The sequence below is a fragment of the Pinus tabuliformis genome, chromosome 1_1 (genome assembly GCF_031772625.1).
Source record: "Pinus tabuliformis cultivar Carrire ecotype Pingquan chromosome 1_1, CPIR1, whole genome shotgun sequence".
NCBI lineage: Eukaryota > Viridiplantae > Streptophyta > Pinopsida > Pinales > Pinaceae > Pinus > Pinus tabuliformis.
The window spans coordinates 795,858,558-795,869,731 of NC_142297.1; positions in this window are offsets into that span (position 1 = coordinate 795,858,558).

Sequence of the window (11,174 nt, forward strand, 5' to 3'; positions counted from 1 at the left end):
AGATAGGGAGGCAGCAAAAATGGCAGCAAGCCAATCAGAAGTCAGCATAACAAGCAAAGCAAAAGAGGAGGCAATGTCTATAGCGAAAGTGGAGTCAATGTATACAATGGAAGCAAGCAAAGCCAGCGTAGAAGACAACAACAACAACCTGGAACACAAACAAAAAGAAAGAAGTAAGGAGCAGAATACGGACTAGCCCAAAGATATGCTGGACATAGAAATTGAAGAAATATGGCAGCTGATGATGAAGCAGTCCAAATGGAGGAAAATGGTAACAGCAGCAAGCAAGATTAATTAGATATTGAAGCTGAATGACGAGAAGAAGAACATGGAGCAAAAGACAACACACGTACAACAACAGCAAAGGAACAAAGCATCTGGACAGTTACAGAACAAAGTATGGGATCCAGGAAGACCAAGACCAAAAGACACATGATCAGGAGATCATGAATATTTTCTACTTTGGGAGTCTGATGCAGGAGCATTCAGCCAAAGGAAAATCATTGTAAATAGTAGACATAGTAGGTCATGCATTTTAGGAAATAGTTTTCCTAAGTCTCAAGTCAATGTAAAAATGTAGGCTTTTAAGTGATTTAATTAGATAATGGGAGAATATGTAAATAATCTCAAAACAAATAAATGAGAACATGAGTCGTAGAAGTCAAATCCAACTCTCTAGGAGCAAGAGAGAGCTTTTAGGAATTAATTAGAGTAGATATGGACCATTGAGCTGATAAGGAGACTTTTCTGCTTTAAAACAAAGGGAAAAGATGGAGTGGATAAAGTCTGCCACATATGTATGCATGCAGAGAGCTTTAGGGCTTTTCTTAGAGGGTGATCGGATCCTCCAATGATCCAATCCAATGCATTCTTATAAATAGTGAACCTGCGTGTTCAATAGAAAGGAGGCCACAAATAGTAGAAATTGGGCCTCTGTGTGTGAGGGACACCGAGGAGTCTCAAATGTAATCTGTCTTTTACATTAATATATATACTAAATTATTTCTGAATGTCTCAACAAAGTCTGAATCGCGTGTTTGTGATGAATTATGGTTTGAACTCGTAGGTTCTGTTACATGAGGAGTGCATGTAGAGTTTGTTGGCATTATGATTCAGGTTTGGCGCTATGGCACAGGTGTTGTACTTGATGGCAACTCACTCAAGTGGCAAATCTTTGTTTTGGCTCTCAAAATGATGGAAAATAAGGGGTTCGCAGGTACACTGTTCAAAAGGTGCAGGCCCGCAGGCACGCCGTTCACCAAGTGCGGTCATGTCCGCAGGTTATCCGAACAGAAGGTGCAGGCCCCAGTCCACTCACTCCAATGAAGAGAAAGCACGCACATGTGGGAATTCTTATGTCTGGCCCATGGTATTTAGCTCGATGTTCATGATCCTATGGTTTTGGCCTGCGGTATAGGATCTAAATTATTGAACCCCGGTTTGGATCCCTTGTATTGGTTTTCGATGGTTTTGTGCCATGGTGTTTGTTAGCGCTTGAAATTTCACTTCAGGCTGAAAAAGGTAAACTCCAAGGCAACATCAAACCACTTAGCCTCGTAGCTAGCCCTACGGGGCAGGAGAGGGCTCTCTCCGGTATATCTCGGCAAAGATCTTCAAAGGGCGGAGATAACCAATAAAGAACATTGATTTTAGGCTAGTAAACTGATAAAAGGTTTGATTTGATATTTTTTAGGGTTTCGGTGGAAAGTTGGGGAAAGGCAATTTTGGGTGTGGGGATTGGACACAGTTTTTGCAGGGGGTTCTTTGGAGCAAGGTAGGAGACTGTATTGATGCCTTTGAAAGAGTCAGATGGGCAAGAATGATTGGTGAGGAGCTAAGGAGAGCAAGTAAACACCTTGGATTCTCCTTAAACAGATGAAAACATTGATATTAAGCAAAATTAAAAGCAGAGCATGACAATCATGAATTCTACTTTAACACTTCATTTGCCTAATTTGCAGAAGGAAAAGTAAGAAGATGAATCACATAAAAAAATTACAAGTACAAAGGGAAAAACACCATCAATACATGTAACCACAGGAATCCCAAAAAGGACTGCAAAACCTTGGTCTTTCTTCCTTTGCCAAAATTGCAGAGATACAATGAGTAATACAATAAAAGCTTTCTCCCTCAAGAGTCCAACCATGAAAATGACCAAGAAAGTACATAATATAGGCAATCTAACATCTTTCCTTGCCTCTAGGGGTCTAGCTCACTATCTTAGGAGCCGTTTCAACCAATTCTAAACTGAGCACTGAAAACTAGGCAGTCAAAACAACTTGCCTCTATAAGCTAGGAAACCAATTCATTCATTAAATTTTTGCCTATCTCATGAATGAATCTTCTAGAAGAGATAAATGAGTGTCAAAATATCATAAAACTACATCATTTACAACAAGGAGGATCAAAATCCACTCCAAAAAGTCAAATCCAGTCAAAACTGCGTTTTGCTGAGCTGTAGGTGCATTTCTGTGAAAATTGCCCAATGCGTAGCGCGCCTTTGGAGCAACTTTTGAGGCACTTCCCGGAGTCAAAATGAGGCAAAAGTGGGATTTTTGGAAAGGTCTAGATGTCTACTTTCCAACCCAAGTGTAATTTCTAAATGTGGTGTCTATTTGCCCCTCCAAAATTGCAATCTCCCAAGACTACTTCCTGTGTGTCAAAAAAGTGGCAGAAAGTCATTTTTTGCAAGTTTTTTGACCTTCTGGAGGCTCAAAACTTGGTGAAATTTCTTGGCAACTGCTGAGCAAGTGTATTTTTGCATGAAAAATCCAAAAATGCTGAGTTTTCCTGAAATGGAGTTGCCCATCTTAAGGGTCGCGCGCGGCGCGCTACGCGTTGGGGAGGAAAACCTGTGTGTGGCACAAAAAATTCACAATTGACAAAATTTTCTCCAAATTTCTTGAAATTTGGGCTGGGAGTCCCCAATCAAGTACCATGCTCAGTCAAAGAGGTTTTGGCCAAAATTTGGAGTGGATCGGGCCTTTTCCGTCGTTTTAGTGCCTTGGCCAACCTCCTTGGATCTAGCGATTGTAATTTTGACATTTCTCTAAAACCATGACACCTGTGCAAAAAGTGAAGGAGGTTTTTCTTCTTTGGCATGTTTTGGACAAAAACCTCTCTCAGTTTTCCCAAATTCATCTTTGATTGCTCTGAAACATCTTTTGAGTGAAACTTATCCCGATGTGTGGAACAAGGGATTTTGTCGAAATGAAGCGAAATGAAGGGGATAAAGGGCTTCTAAATTCTTGAAGAAATTTTTGGGAGTAGGGAGGGATGTTAGGAAGTAGGGGAAAGTGGAATCTCAGAGATTGAGTGAGGGGAAGGGGTCCAAAAGGGAAAAACACAGGCCCAACCTAGAAAATTGCCAGGTTGTAGCAAGAAACTAGGGTTTGTGAAAAAATGAGGAATTTGGCGGATCTAAGGGATGGGAAGCATTTGATAAGGTAATTTAAGGATAGGGGAAGGTGTATGAACATCAGGATATAAGTTTTGCTGATTATTTGACCGTCCAAGAGAAATTAGCTTTCAAAACCCTAAGAGAGGGAAATGACCTTGCCTAGGTGCAACTGAAGCATGAACAAGGTGTAAAATGACTCATTAGACACTGACATGATAATGAAAACCCTATGAATGATGATAGACTCAGCAGAATGATGACATGGATTGGAATTTGGGCAATTTTGAAAAGAGTGAAATCAAACCCTAGACCTAATTCCTAGTGACCAAATTTTGCTTGATGACTCACTGAAATGACAAAATTTGACCTTGACACTCTGAGACCACTTTGTAAGAGAATATTTGATCACTGGAGGAAGGCTGGAAAGACTGACACTAACAGTGTGAATAAGGGCTTGCCTATAAAAAGGAAAGGAGATCACTTGGCTAGTCACCTGTGAAATTTGAATATCTTAAGATCTAAAATTTTGGGTGATCAGTTTGAAAAGCTAGATCTAAATCAAGGTGAAATTTAAGGTGAATCTATTGATAGGTCGTGATCTCTTGGGTGCATGATCAGATCTGTGGATCTGACTGTCCATGGCACATTTGAGGACTGTTAATTTGGCTCTATTCAGAGGTCCGTAGCGCAGCAGAAGGCACAGGTGCGGGGGTCCGCAGTGCAGCAGAAGGCGCAGGTGCGGGGGTCCGCAGCGAAGCAGAAGGCGCTGGTGCGGAGGTGCGCAGCGCAGCATAAGGCACAGTGCGGAGGTACACAGAGGAATAGAAGGACCAGGTGCAGAGGTACGCTGATAGGCAGAAAGTGCAGGTGCAGATCTGCGTAGAGGTACGCAGTGCAGCAGAAGGAGTAGGCGCGGAGGTACGCAGAGCAGAAGAAGGACCGAGTGCGGATCTGCGCAGTTTAGACACAGAAGAGCTGTGGATATTTGCAGGCTTCTATTGGTGAAGTTGCGAACTTTTCTTGAAATATTTTTTGGCTGCCTTTTATCTATTGCTGAAGAGTTCTGGGTTTAGATTACTGGTATTGTTGTTCTGGTTACTGCATTCTGAGAAGTTATTGGTTGATTGAAAAAGGAGATTGGTTGATTCACATGTACTTGATGATTATTTGATGTTTATGGATCCAGTTTGAAAATTTATGAAAAGTGGTCCTTGCAAGAAAAGAAGTAGGCTAGCACCTACGTACTAGTTGATTAGCTAGTACAAGAGCTAAGGGGGTTGTAGCTCCCTTCCAAGAGAGACTGGAAAACGAAAAAGGGTTGTAGCTCTCAGCAGGTTGCAGCCTGCGTACTGGTAAAGGACTACACCAGTACAAAATCATTGTAAAAGAAGTTTCTAATTGAAAGAAGATAGAGACATATTGCAGCAGGTGGTTTTCACCCACATTGGGTTTCCACCTTATATCTAGTGTTCTTTGGTGTGATTATCTGTTTTTCCTGTTCTTGCTCATTATTATATGGCACTGACATACAAACTAATGATCAATATCCGAAGAATAAATTAAAGTATAAATGTTATGAAACCAACTCAAGAAAAGGTATATCAACGCCTTAGAATTCAGCCTCTTCGAGGGGGAAACCTCCTTTACATTACATAAATGAACAAATCTTGGATGATACAATTGACAAAACCTCCTTTCTATATATAGGAGCCTAAGGGGTCACAATATAATCCAGCCGACCTAACAATAATAATATAAAGCCACAAAAATAACAATAGAGGGATTCTAAGGGGCACAGAAATAACAACATGGGAGTAATAGGGGCACAACAATATAAATAAGGGGTATAACTACAATAGTAATGGGGTAATCACTAGTATTATAGGGACCCAACATGCCCCTCCTTAAAAAAAGTGTTGTCCTCAACGCTTGAGTAGTTCTGGATACTTCTACATAAAATTCTCATCCTCCCATGTGGAATCTTCAATGGATAAGTTCTTCCACTTGATAAGATACTCTGAAATTGATCGATTTCGTAGCTGTCGAGTTCTTGTTTCTGTGATTGCTTCCGGTTCCAATATAATTTTTCCTTCCTTGTCAAGTTCTGGCAATATTGTTTGAACTGGGAGCTTGTCGCCTATAACCTTCTTTAAACATGAAACATGGAAAACTGGGTGCAATCGAGAAGTTGCAGGAAGCTCCAATTTGTATGCCATAGTACCAATCTTTTGCAACACCTTGTACGGACCATAATACTTTGGTGATAATTTATTATCCTTCTTAGCTTTCTTTAGGGACATTTGCTTATATGGTTGTAGCCGTAGGAATACCCAATCACCTACATCAAAACTTCTTTCACTGCGATGTTGATCTGCCTGTTGTTTCATTCTATTTTGTGCCAACACGAGGTTATCCTTTAAGAGTTGGAGGACTTGTTGTTGATGTTCGATGTGATGTTCCACTGCCTGAACCTTAGAATTTTCTCTTAAATATGATGTGATGGATGGTGGTTGATACCCATAAAGTGCCATAAATGGGGTCATTTTTGTTGCTGTATGGAAGGAAGTGTTATACCACCATTCAGCCAGAGGCAACCATTTGACCCATTGTGTGTTTTTATCAGATACAAAGAAACGAAGATATCCTTCCAAACATTTGTTTACTATCTCAGTTTGCCCATCAGATTGAGGATGATAAGATGAGCTATGAGCTAACTGAGTACCAAGACAAGAAAATAATTATGTCCAAAAATTTCCAGTGAAAATGGGATCTCTGTCACTTACAATAATCTTTGGGTTTCCATGTAGCTTTTGAATTGTTTCCATAAATGCAGTAGAAACTGTACTAGCTTTAAATGGATGTGATAATGCACAAAAGTGTGCATACTTGGTAAGTCTGTCAACTACCACCATGATGACACTCTTTCCCTCAGACTTGGGTAAACCTGTGATAAAATCCATTGAAACCTCCTCCCAACGTTGGCTTGGAATGGATAAAGGTTGTAATAGACTTGGTGTCTTAATTGTTTCAACTTTATTTTGTTGGAAAACCAAACATTCCGCCACAAACTTTTGAATATCTGATTTAAGGCCATCCCAAAAAAATCCTTCTTAACCCTGTGGTAAGTTTTTAAAAATCCTGAGTGCCCTCCTAAGGGAGAAGTGTGCAATTCCATAAGAATATTTGGTTTTAGCTGGGAATTATTACAGAGGTATAAGCGATCTTTGTACCATAATGAATCATTTTGCCAGCTAAATGTATCAGACGTACTGGAATCTTGTTGTAGCTTTCGAATAAGTGCCCACACTTCTTCATCATTCTTCCATTCCTCCCTTGCTTCGTTTATCCAATCTGGTTGGATAATAGAAATGGCGCACAACAATGCTTCCACATCCTCATCCTTTCTTGAGAGTGCATCTGCCACCACATTTTGCTTCCCTTTTTTGTAGATGATTTCAAAGTCATAACCCAACATCTTTGTGACCCACTTTTGTTGCTCTTCAGAGGATAATCTTTGTTCTAAAAAGTATTTAAGGCTATCATGATCCGTTTTTACCTTGAAGTGTCTTCCCATTAGGTAGGGTCGCCATTTCTTAAGTGCATGGAGTATTGCCAACATTTCCTTCTCATAAATAGCTTTGCTTAAAAACTTTCCCTTGATTGGACGACTTTCAAAAGCAATGGGTCTTTCATCTTGCATTAGAACAACACCAATTCCATTTCCTGAAGCATCACATTCCACAATAAAGGTTTTTGTGAAGTCCGGTGTAGCTAAGACCGGTGCTTGGCACATTGCCTCTTTAAGATGTTCAAAGGCCTTTTTTGCTTCCGGAGTCCATGAAAATGCATCTTTCTTCAATAATGTTGTTAGAGGTGCTGCTATTTTCCCATAATTCTTAACAAACTTGCGATAATACCCTGTCAACCCAAGAAATCCTCACAGATGCTTTATGGATGTGGGGATTTTCCATTCCTTAATGGCTTTAATTTTGCTAGGGTCTACCTTAACTCCTTCATGAGATACAATATGACCCAAATATTCCACCTCCTGGACTCCAAAGAAACATTTGGATCTTTTTGCATATAATTGTTTCTCCTCCAATAGTTGTAGCACCCTGTCAACATGTTCAACATGATCCTTCCAAGACTTGCTGTAGATTAGTATATCATCAAAAAATACTAACACAAATTTTCTAAGGAATGGTTTGAAAATTGAATTCATCAAACCTTGAAATGTTGAAGGTGCATTAGTAAGGCCAAAAGGCATGACCAAAAATTCATAATGACCCTCATGAGTTCTAAATGTCATTTTCGGAATGTCTTCAATCTTCATTCTGATTTGATGATATCCCGAACGAAGATCCAACTTGGTGAAGTAAATTGATCCATGCAATTCATCCAGTAATTCATCAATGACAGGAATGGGGAACTTATCTTTAATAGTGAGCTTGTTGAGCTCCCTATAATCCGGACACATGCGCCATGATCCATCCTTCTTGTGCACCAATACTACTGGAGCAGAGAAAGAACTTTGACTTGGTTGAATTATACCAGCCTCTAGCATTTCTGCAACCATACGTTCAATTTCACTTTTTTGGACATAGGGATATCTGTACGGCTTGATGTTTGGAGGAACACTTCCTGGAATCAGATGAATAGCATGATCATGATCACGCATATTTGGGAGACCTTTGGGAGTCTCAAATACCTTGGAATGATTTTCCAGGACCTTTTGGAGATCTGGAGAAATAGATGATTTCGATGTGGAAACATCTAGCAAACATAATTGTGCAATTACACCTCTTTGCTCCTTTTTTAGAAGCCTTGTCATACCATTAGAGCTTATTATCTTTCCTGGTTTCCTTGCAATACCCCTTCATTCAACTTCCTTTCCTTCCGTAGAAAATTTGATGAAAATATCTTGAAAATTTAAAGCTATTGTACCCAAGGATTGTAGCCATTGGACTCCAAGTACAACATCAGCACCTCCCATTGGAATGGAAAGCATTGGGCTAGTCAATACATATTCTCCCATGGATAGCTTGATATTATGGCACCTTCCAGAGCAATTTATTGTTCCTCCATTTGCAATCATCACTTGACACTCTGGTGCTGGATATAGGAAGCAATTCAATTCTTTTGCTACCTTACAATGAATAAAATTGTGGGTGCTTCCTGAATCAATCAACACTATTACCTTTTTCTTCTTGATTTGTCCTTCTATCTTGATGGTTTGAGGAGTGGTAATTCCCGCCAATGCATTACAAGATATGGTTGGATTTATTTGTTCTTCATCTAGGCTTTGTTCCTGGAGTATATCTTCTTCTTTTGACCTTTCTTTCTCCTTTTCTTCTTCCTCTTCACAATCTATGTAGAATAATTTCTTCTCAGCACACTTATGACCTTTAGTGTATTTGCTATCACAACTATAACAAAGCCCTTTTGCTCTTTTTTCTTCCAATTTTTGTGGTGTCAAACTTATAGGTTGTGGAAGACTAGGGGCAACAACACTTCCGTCTTTATAGTTGTGAGTGGTATGCTTCCTGGTTGCCATAATTTTGCTTTCCATTTTTCTTGCTAACCTGAATGCCTTCTCTAATGAATCAGGTTCCCAAAGGCGAACATCATGTTGGATATTATCCTTTAAAGACCCTATGAACACATCAATCCTATGCTCCTATGGAATATCTTTTACCCTTATGTTCAATTTTTGGAACTCCTCAATGTGCTCCATTACTGAACCCTTTTGTTTGAGACTTATCAATTGGCTAAAAAAAGTGTTGCTTTTTGTATCTTCATAATGTGCTATCAATTCTTCCATAAAAATTGCCCAAGTGATAAATTTTTTACAAGAGTAAAGCCATTGATACCATACAAACTGATTTCGTTCCAAATATACAGTTGCCATACGTACCTTTTGTGTGTTTTGCACATTATTGAGATCGAAGAACTGCTCCATCTGTAATATCCATGTGGCGGGATCCTTGCCATCAAACTTCCTCATATCGATTTTTGGAATATGGTGGTTCTTCGATCCAACATTAGAGTCTATGGAATCATGATTAACATTACTTTTGTTCACATCATGAGTTTCCTTTACAACCTTTTCGCCATTAGTAAGTATTTCTTGTAGAAAATTTTTCAAATCTGTCTTCAAATCTGCCGTGTCTGTTTTCAAATTTGTCTTCAAATCTGTCTTCAAATCTGCCATGTCTGTCTTCAAATCTGTCTTCAAATCATCCATCTTAACTTCCATGCCCTTTATCTTAGATTCCACGCCATTTATCTTAGATTCCACGCCATTTATCTTAGCTTCTGTTAGCTTTTGTGAGCGTGACATTTGTTGCACTTGTTCTTGTAATTTTGATATATCATGTAGCATTTCTTCCTCTTCTTCATGAGTCATGCTAGAGCTTTCAGGTTCCTTACTAGGTGTTTTCATTTTCTTTCCTCGGGGCATCAGTTAACAATAATAATGCTTTACTATGCCCTTTGAATTTCGTTAAACCAAGCTTACACTAAAATTTAAAAAAAAACTACACACCTTTTTTCACTTTATGTAAACCTGATATTGAATATGATGTATCTCTATAATTTTGGATCATCCAGTTCTGAAGTTGTGACCTGTAGTAGCCTTCTGCGTCCTCTTTCCAATGCCACAAGTCTGACCCAAATTGGATTCTCCAAGGAAGAGTTATGTGAAATCTCCCACAGTGACTTGCTTTTAGACTAGTTCAGTAGAGCGAACTTGTACGACGTGCCACGAGTCACTGTTTCAACCTTTGGATCTGAAACATGCATACAAGAAACTACAGTCTGTCCTCTTTCTATACCTTCTTACAAAGTTTCAATCCAATCCCCAGAGAGAAAGTTATGACGATTTTCCCCAGGTCACCTGTTTTGAATGTAATTCAGGAGTTTGCAAAAAGACCAACTTCCTCAGATCATATCTCTGCAAATATCGCGCGAAAAGTTCTGAAATTCGGACCCAAGGTTCAGCGCGATTTCTTCTCAATTGGGTTTTTTCTTGCGACTTTTGAAACATCACAGAAAAAAAGTTATAGCGAAAATTCCACGATGACCTGTTTGGAGCAGCGAAACCCTAGAATCCAAAGCTCTGATACCAAATGTTATGAAACCAGCTCAAGAAAAGATAGAAAATATAGATCAATGCCTTAGAATTCAGCCTATTCGAGGGGGCAACCTCCTTTACATTACATAAATGAACAATTCTTGGATGATACAATTGACAAAACCTCCTTTCTATATATAGGAGCCTAAGGAGTCACAATATAATCCAGCCGACCTAACAATAATAATATAAAACCACAAAAATAACAATAGAGGGATTCTAAGGGGAACAAAAATAACAAAATGGGAGTAATAGGGGCACAACAATATAAATAAGGGGTATAACTACAATAGTAATGGGGTAATCACTAGTATTATAGGGACCCAACAATAAATCTGGAAGATATATTGAAAAGAATTTGATAATACTGATTCACCTCCACCCCTCTCAGTATTATTTCAAACAATTGGTTTCAGAGCAGGTCCTTCTGAAGAAGCTTGATCGCTTGAAGGAAGATCCATCATCATGAGCAACTACGAGAGAGAAGCATCTATGAGGCCACCAATTTTTGACGGGACAAACTTCGTATATTGGAAGGTAAGAGTTACTACCTATCTTCAATCTCTTGGTACAGAAGTCTGGGATATCATAGATACAGGGTACACTTTTCCATCAGCAACTCCTACAGATCTGGCTGAGAAG